Raw genomic sequence first — 6,166 nt, 5'->3', positions numbered from 1 at the left:
AAGACAAATCTGAATGCACACGCATCAGGTTTCTGACTCAACTGTACGCAGTTGGTTTGAAATGCCAGTCACTTTGGTCAGGAATCGCATTGTTATTTCATTACTATCCTTACATTCAATTTATACCTTGTGCTACAGCCTGCAAGCTATCTCAACCACACTGAAAAGTGAGGACACACTAAAAAACTTGTTTGTTATTTAGCAGCCAGGACTATATAATAACCATTTTTTCTGATTAAGCATGTTATATTCAACTTATCCAACTATTTAAAATACAAGAATTGGTTCAGTTCAATTTTTGGGAGATATTTTTTTTTTCAAAAATGTCTAAAATCTGCTAATCGCGCTAGCAATGATAACTATTGGAATGTTGAGCTGAGGAAAGCTTAGGCATTTGTGTTGCTGAATGTGTGACCTCATATTTCTTGAGAATAAACTTCTTGAGTCCCGCTTTTTATCATCATGTCAACACTGTAATCATATCCACTGCCGGCCAAAAATTTCTCCGTTAACCCTGTGCCAGCGGCGGCCCCCTTATCCCAGCAAACTTCCGAACCTCATCTGCCCACCTGCCCTGATCCTCTCTGCTGTGCTTGCATTCTCTCTGAATCCAGCCTGTTACCCTAATGATAATTGGTCATCTTGCCTTCATGCTACATGCGCTGCCCATATGCCTGTTCTATGCTGCGGACAGGCGGCGGCGGGGAAAGTGCGGTGAATTGTCTAAGCCGCCATCGCGTTGTAGTTCGTATCGTATTGTATCAATAATAGCGCAAACTGCGCATGGCGATTGCAGCTGTGAAAAAAGTAATATGCTACAATTTAAAAATAATTAACTTATTTTTCATGCCACACCAAGCCTGCTACTAAGTACAAAAAAGAGACGATACAAAATATGTAACAGTTTCGCACATCCGCACGAGGCTAGGTTCAGCCATGGCGGCAGTGGCAGAGCGCAGCGCGTGTGCGATTTCAATCGTGTTTCGTGGGAACATTGTGTTTGAAGAACCTCGACACAGAGTTAATTATTCTCTTATTATTGCTGGCGAGATTGTTCAACCGTTCTTTCCTTGATGGAGCGGAAGGAAGACAGTTTGCTTGCTTTTACTACTCGGCGAAGTGGACCCGTCAGTACGAATTAGGACTACAAGTCGTTTTCACCGGCTGGGATCGTGACCTTTCTTGGTGCGTACTCAGTCTCAGTTTACTCATTGAAGTGTATTTTATGCTATTTTTGCGTTCGTAATGAAGAAATTCTAACGCATTTATAGGCACGTTATATTTTTACGCTCACTCGTTTGGCTGTTTTGCCAAACTCGCTGTGTATTGAAACAAAGGCTGGTGATGTATGCAACTGGCCTCTACTACCGAAATGTGGGCATGCGTTCGGATGGTGTGCCGAAGTGCGTGTGCAAGCACACTCCGCTCAGCACGACTGCCTTTTAGTGCTGCAAGGGCAACCTTTCACGCTTCATAGACTTGCGTCGGTAAAAGTGGCGTAAATTACTGGGTTTGTTTGTTGTGGTTGCTGTGCCATTCTCTTGTCACCTTTATAAGTGAACAATTATGCTTTCTTTTGCAGCAACCCTGGCCTATTGGGCTCGGCTGAAGAGTATTGATGCCACCGCAGCTGTTAACCTGACGATTATGCTCAACGAGAAGATTCAGTGAAAGCGCCGAGCGCAATAAAATACTGACGCACTAGGAAGTCATCTGCAGTGTTTTGGGCTCCCATGATGGCCATGTACTCGCTTACTCAACTGTATTTGAGCTAGCTGGAGTGCTTGGACGTCCCGACGACTCCATAGGGAAGTCTGTGGCTGGGCTGCAGTAGGTCTCCATTCCATCTGGAATTGTAACAGGTGTCAGCTGCATCTCGTATTGCAGCTGGTTCCAGTCTGGAAATGTGTCTCTTAAAACAGTAGGACTGGAACCAGTTAGAAATTTTCACCTGGATATTGATCTATGTATAGTCATATTCTCTTTATATAGACGTCTAGGCTACGTAGACTGGGCGTACTTACATGTTCACAAATATCTGATAAATGTAGAGCGTGATGTCTGCAGTACGTACCTACAACGTGAACTGGACCCCAATTTTCATGTTGTAGGTACGTAGATTTTTCGTAAACGGTACTAATATGGATGTCTAATGGAGGTGTCTAATGTCCAGCGTAAATATCTTGCTGATGTCTATGGTACGTTTTATGGTTTACTGGGGTGAGGGAGCTGCTATGCCAGTTATTAAGGCGAAAGCCTTTAATGCCTCATACTGTCGTTAACAGCCGTGTCGGCAGATCGGTCCGCGTTTTTACGGGTGTCCACCGAGATATGCGGGACAGTTACTGCGCAATTCCCTTTCCTCAAATACAATTTTCAGTTTCTTCACTACGGCCCCTCTTTCTCTTTCTTCTTCAACTCTGACTTCCTCCGTTCCTGTACGGTGCGGTTCGGGTGTCCACCGAGATGACAGCGAAGTTCTGCGCCATTTCCTTTCCTCAAAAAGCGTTGCGTTCAAAGGGCAAGGCATCACGCCGAACGGGTGGTGGCGCTCCTCTCTTCCTGTACGGTGCGGTTCAGGTGTCCACCGAGATGGCAGAGAATTACTGCGCCATCCTCAAAAAGCGTTGCGTTCAAAGGGCAAGGCATCGCGCCGAACGGGTGGTGGCGTTCCTCCCTTCCTGTACGGTGCGGTTCGGGTGTCCACCGAGATGGCAGAGAAGTACTGCGCCATTTCCTTTCCTCAAAAAGCGTTGCGTTCAAAGGGCAAGGCATCACGCCGAACGGGTGGTGGCGTTCCTCCCTTCCTGTACGGTGCGATTCGGGTGTCCACCGAGAAGACAGAGAAGTACTGCGCCATTTCCTTTCCTCAAAAAGCGTTGCGTTCAAAGGGCAAGGCATCGCGCCGAACGGGTGGTGGCGTTCCTCCCTTCCTGTACGGTGCGGTTCGGGTGTCCACCGAGATGACAGAGAAGTACTGCGCCATTTCCTTTCCTCAATGGTCGGTCTTCCCTATTCCAGGATCGCGTTGGTCTCCGCCGCTGCCTTGGCCCTCGTCACCAGCATAAGCTGGACAATTTCATGGAGCTACTAGAATTTAACTTGAGTCCACTTTTGTAACTTTTGACAACCATTTTCGTGTTCAACGTGAGAGCATTTGTATCGGGTTTTGTGTGGCACCGGTACTGGCTAACATTTTCTTGGCCAGCATTGATCGTGATCTGGTGTGTTATTTGGACGACAAGATAGTTCTTAGAGTTTTTAGATACGTGGACGATTATTTGGTGATTTTTAAGAACCAACCCGGTTTGACGCACACAGTCACCGTGCAAGAGACATTATCTGTCTTTGAACGACATGGGAGGGGTCTAACCTTCACCCACGAATTACCTGAACAAGATAGATTGCAGTTTTTAGATATTAACATCACTTTAACACCAGATCACACGTGCTGGATGTACTCACCACGAGCCCAGAAAGGGCTGTTGCCATTTTAGTCTGCTCATTCTAAGACAATAAAACGCGCCATTGTTATGCTGTGCCTGAAAGTAGCCTTGCAGAAATAATGTGTTCACCTGGTAAATGACAGCCAGGTTGGCAGGTTACAGAAAGCTGGTTTTCCCGTTTCAGTCGTGGCTGCTGTGGCAGAGTAACTTCTGCGAAGCTTGAAAGCTAGAACACCTCAAGAAGGTGGCGATCAGCCGAAGACCAGACCGGCGGTTGTCCCCTATATTCATAGGGTGTCCCACAACCTAAAGAATGTAGCCAATCACTACGGTGTGCCGGTGGTATTTTCTGCGCCCCGCAAGGTGGCTTCTTTGTGCCCCCGGATTGTCTCCGGCGATGAATGCGTGCGGGACTGCACGAAGCGTCACCCCACCCAGTTTGTCAGGTGCTCTGTCGGGCCTGTGTACGAAATTCCCCTGACATGTGGAAAAGTTTACATCGGCCAGACGGGCCATTGTATAAATGAACGACTGAGGGAACATCAGCTTTCTATGAACGATCAATACTTTAAAAACGGAATTGCAGGACCTGAAGTCGACTTTAACTAAAATGGAAGGCACCATTTCATACCTGTTAAATAAAACAGACGTCCTGGAAAACAGGAGCCGTAGGAACAACCTACTTATTTTCGGAATAAAAGAAGAGAATGAAGAATCAGAAGCAGAGCTTAGGGAGAAAATAACAAGGGAAATTTTTGACGAGAAGTTAGGAGTGGCAATAAACAGTATAGAAAGGTGCCACAGAATAGGTATGAAATCAACAAAGAATCGCCCTGTCATCATAAAATTGAGTGACTGCCGAGAAAAGGCTTCAATAATGAAGGCATGCCCGAAGTTGAAAGGCACAGATTTTTCGGTTAGTGAAGACTTCTCAAAAAGAATTCGTCACGTCAGAAAAAAGTTATGGGAAAGCGCATCTCGGGAAAAGAGCAATGGTGCCAAGGTTAAGCTGCTGTTTGACAAGCTTAACATTGACGGTAACATGTTCGGATGGGATAATGCAAGAAACACTCGGTATAAAATCCCGAGGAACCAAAAGTGACACCAACAAGGGAACAGTCTGGTTTTCAAAATTTTGAACATAAACTGTCGCAGCGTCGTAAACAAAGCTGCAGAACTCGAAGGCATGCTGTTCTCACATGACGCGGACGTTGCCATGCTTACCGAGACCTGGCTAAGCAATGAAATATTTGACAGTGAATTTGTACCTAAAGATTATAAGGTTTTTCGTAGTGACCGTGACAGAAGAGGTGGAGGAGTGGCATTTTTAATGAAATCATCATTGCAACTTTTCAGGATGCGTGATGCTGAAGGCATTGAAGCCATATTTTGCAAAACATACATCAACAGGGTTCGCTTTGTTCTTGGTGTTTTTTACAGGCCTCCCAACCCTTCTGTTGCGGTCTTGGAAAACTTAAGAGCATATTTACAATGCCATGTAAAAAGAGACGATAGACTAATACTGGCTGGTGATTTCAACTTGCCTAATATAGACTGGCACACCTTTTCATCATTCTCTGCCCATAATGCTGATACTGTAATGCTCGACATTGTGTTCACATTTGACCTGCTGCAAGTAGTAAATAATTTTACGAGAATGCAAGGAGCCGCGGGATCAATCCTAGATCTATTTTTTGTCAGTGGTGCCATGCGCAACTTCGTAGCTTGTGAAGTCACAAACGGAATATCCGATCACAAAGCTGTGCTGCTGAGCTTGTCAAATGTGTACCCAGATCGTCAAACTAGCGTGCAATTTTTCCCAATTTTTCGCGTGCGGAAGACGAATCTATTCTGGACATGCTTGATTCATGTTATGAGAATTTTAGGAATAGCACTGATAGTGTGAATGATCTATGGCTTACTTTTAATATGATCGTCTCTCATTGTATTGCCCGTTTCGTTCCCAAAATTGCAAAAAAGTCTGCGTACCGCAATCCCTGGAGTTCTCGGGAAACGTTACGCTTCCAGCGAAGGCTTAAAAGGTTAAAAAAGAAATCAAGCAGGAATTCATCATTAAAACCAATTGTGGAAGCAATTTCAGAGGAACTTAAGCAGAAAATAATTTGCGACAAAGAAAAATATTACGGAACGCTCCTGCCCTCGTTCATTAAAACGTCTCCCGAGAGATTCTGGCGCCAAATCACGCCCAAATCTTCTTCCACAAACGAATTCATAGTAGACGGCAAATGTGTGCGTGATGAGGCTGTTGTTTGTTCTGCGTTCAACAAATTTTTTCAGTCAGTATTCACAGAGGATAATGGATGCCTGCTCAACTTTTCTGCAGCACTCCCTGCCATATCTGATGTTGTAATTTCAGAGACTGGTGTTTGTAACTTGCTTTTGAACCTTGATGTTAAAAATCAGCAGGTCCCGATAACATACCAAACACTTTTTTGAAGCGCTATGCGGAGTGGTGCGCAAAGTACTTGACAGTAATATTCAACAGATCTTTACATGACGGATCTTTACCGAATGACTGGAGGACAGCCGTGATTAAACCTCTGCACAAAACCGGAAAAAAGCCGACATCGAGAATTACCGACCCATATCTCTAACTTCCACATCATGTAAAATTTTAGAACATATAATTCATAAACATATATTAGGTTTCTTGGAACAGCACAAAGTACTTACCGATTTTCAGCATGGTTTCAGGCGTG

At 44.8% G+C, this 6,166-nt stretch overlaps 1 long non-coding RNA gene across 1 annotated transcript; it reads left to right on the top strand.

The window, feature by feature from the left end:
* The first annotated feature begins 1,057 nt into the window (after positions 1–1,057).
* On the top strand, positions 1,058–1,708 carry LOC149356683 (uncharacterized). The gene is made up of 2 exons (XR_016289832.1): positions 1,058–1,185; positions 1,583–1,708. It is a non-coding gene; the product is annotated as an uncharacterized LOC149356683 (long non-coding RNA).
* The last annotated feature ends 4,458 nt before the right edge of the window (positions 1,709–6,166 follow it).

This window comes from Amblyomma mixtum, chromosome 3, assembly GCF_055824585.1.
Source record: "Amblyomma mixtum isolate Tamu chromosome 3, ASM5582458v1, whole genome shotgun sequence".
NCBI classification, from domain to species: domain Eukaryota; kingdom Metazoa; phylum Arthropoda; class Arachnida; order Ixodida; family Ixodidae; genus Amblyomma; species Amblyomma mixtum.
This window is presented reverse-complemented; position numbering and strand designations above follow the sequence as displayed.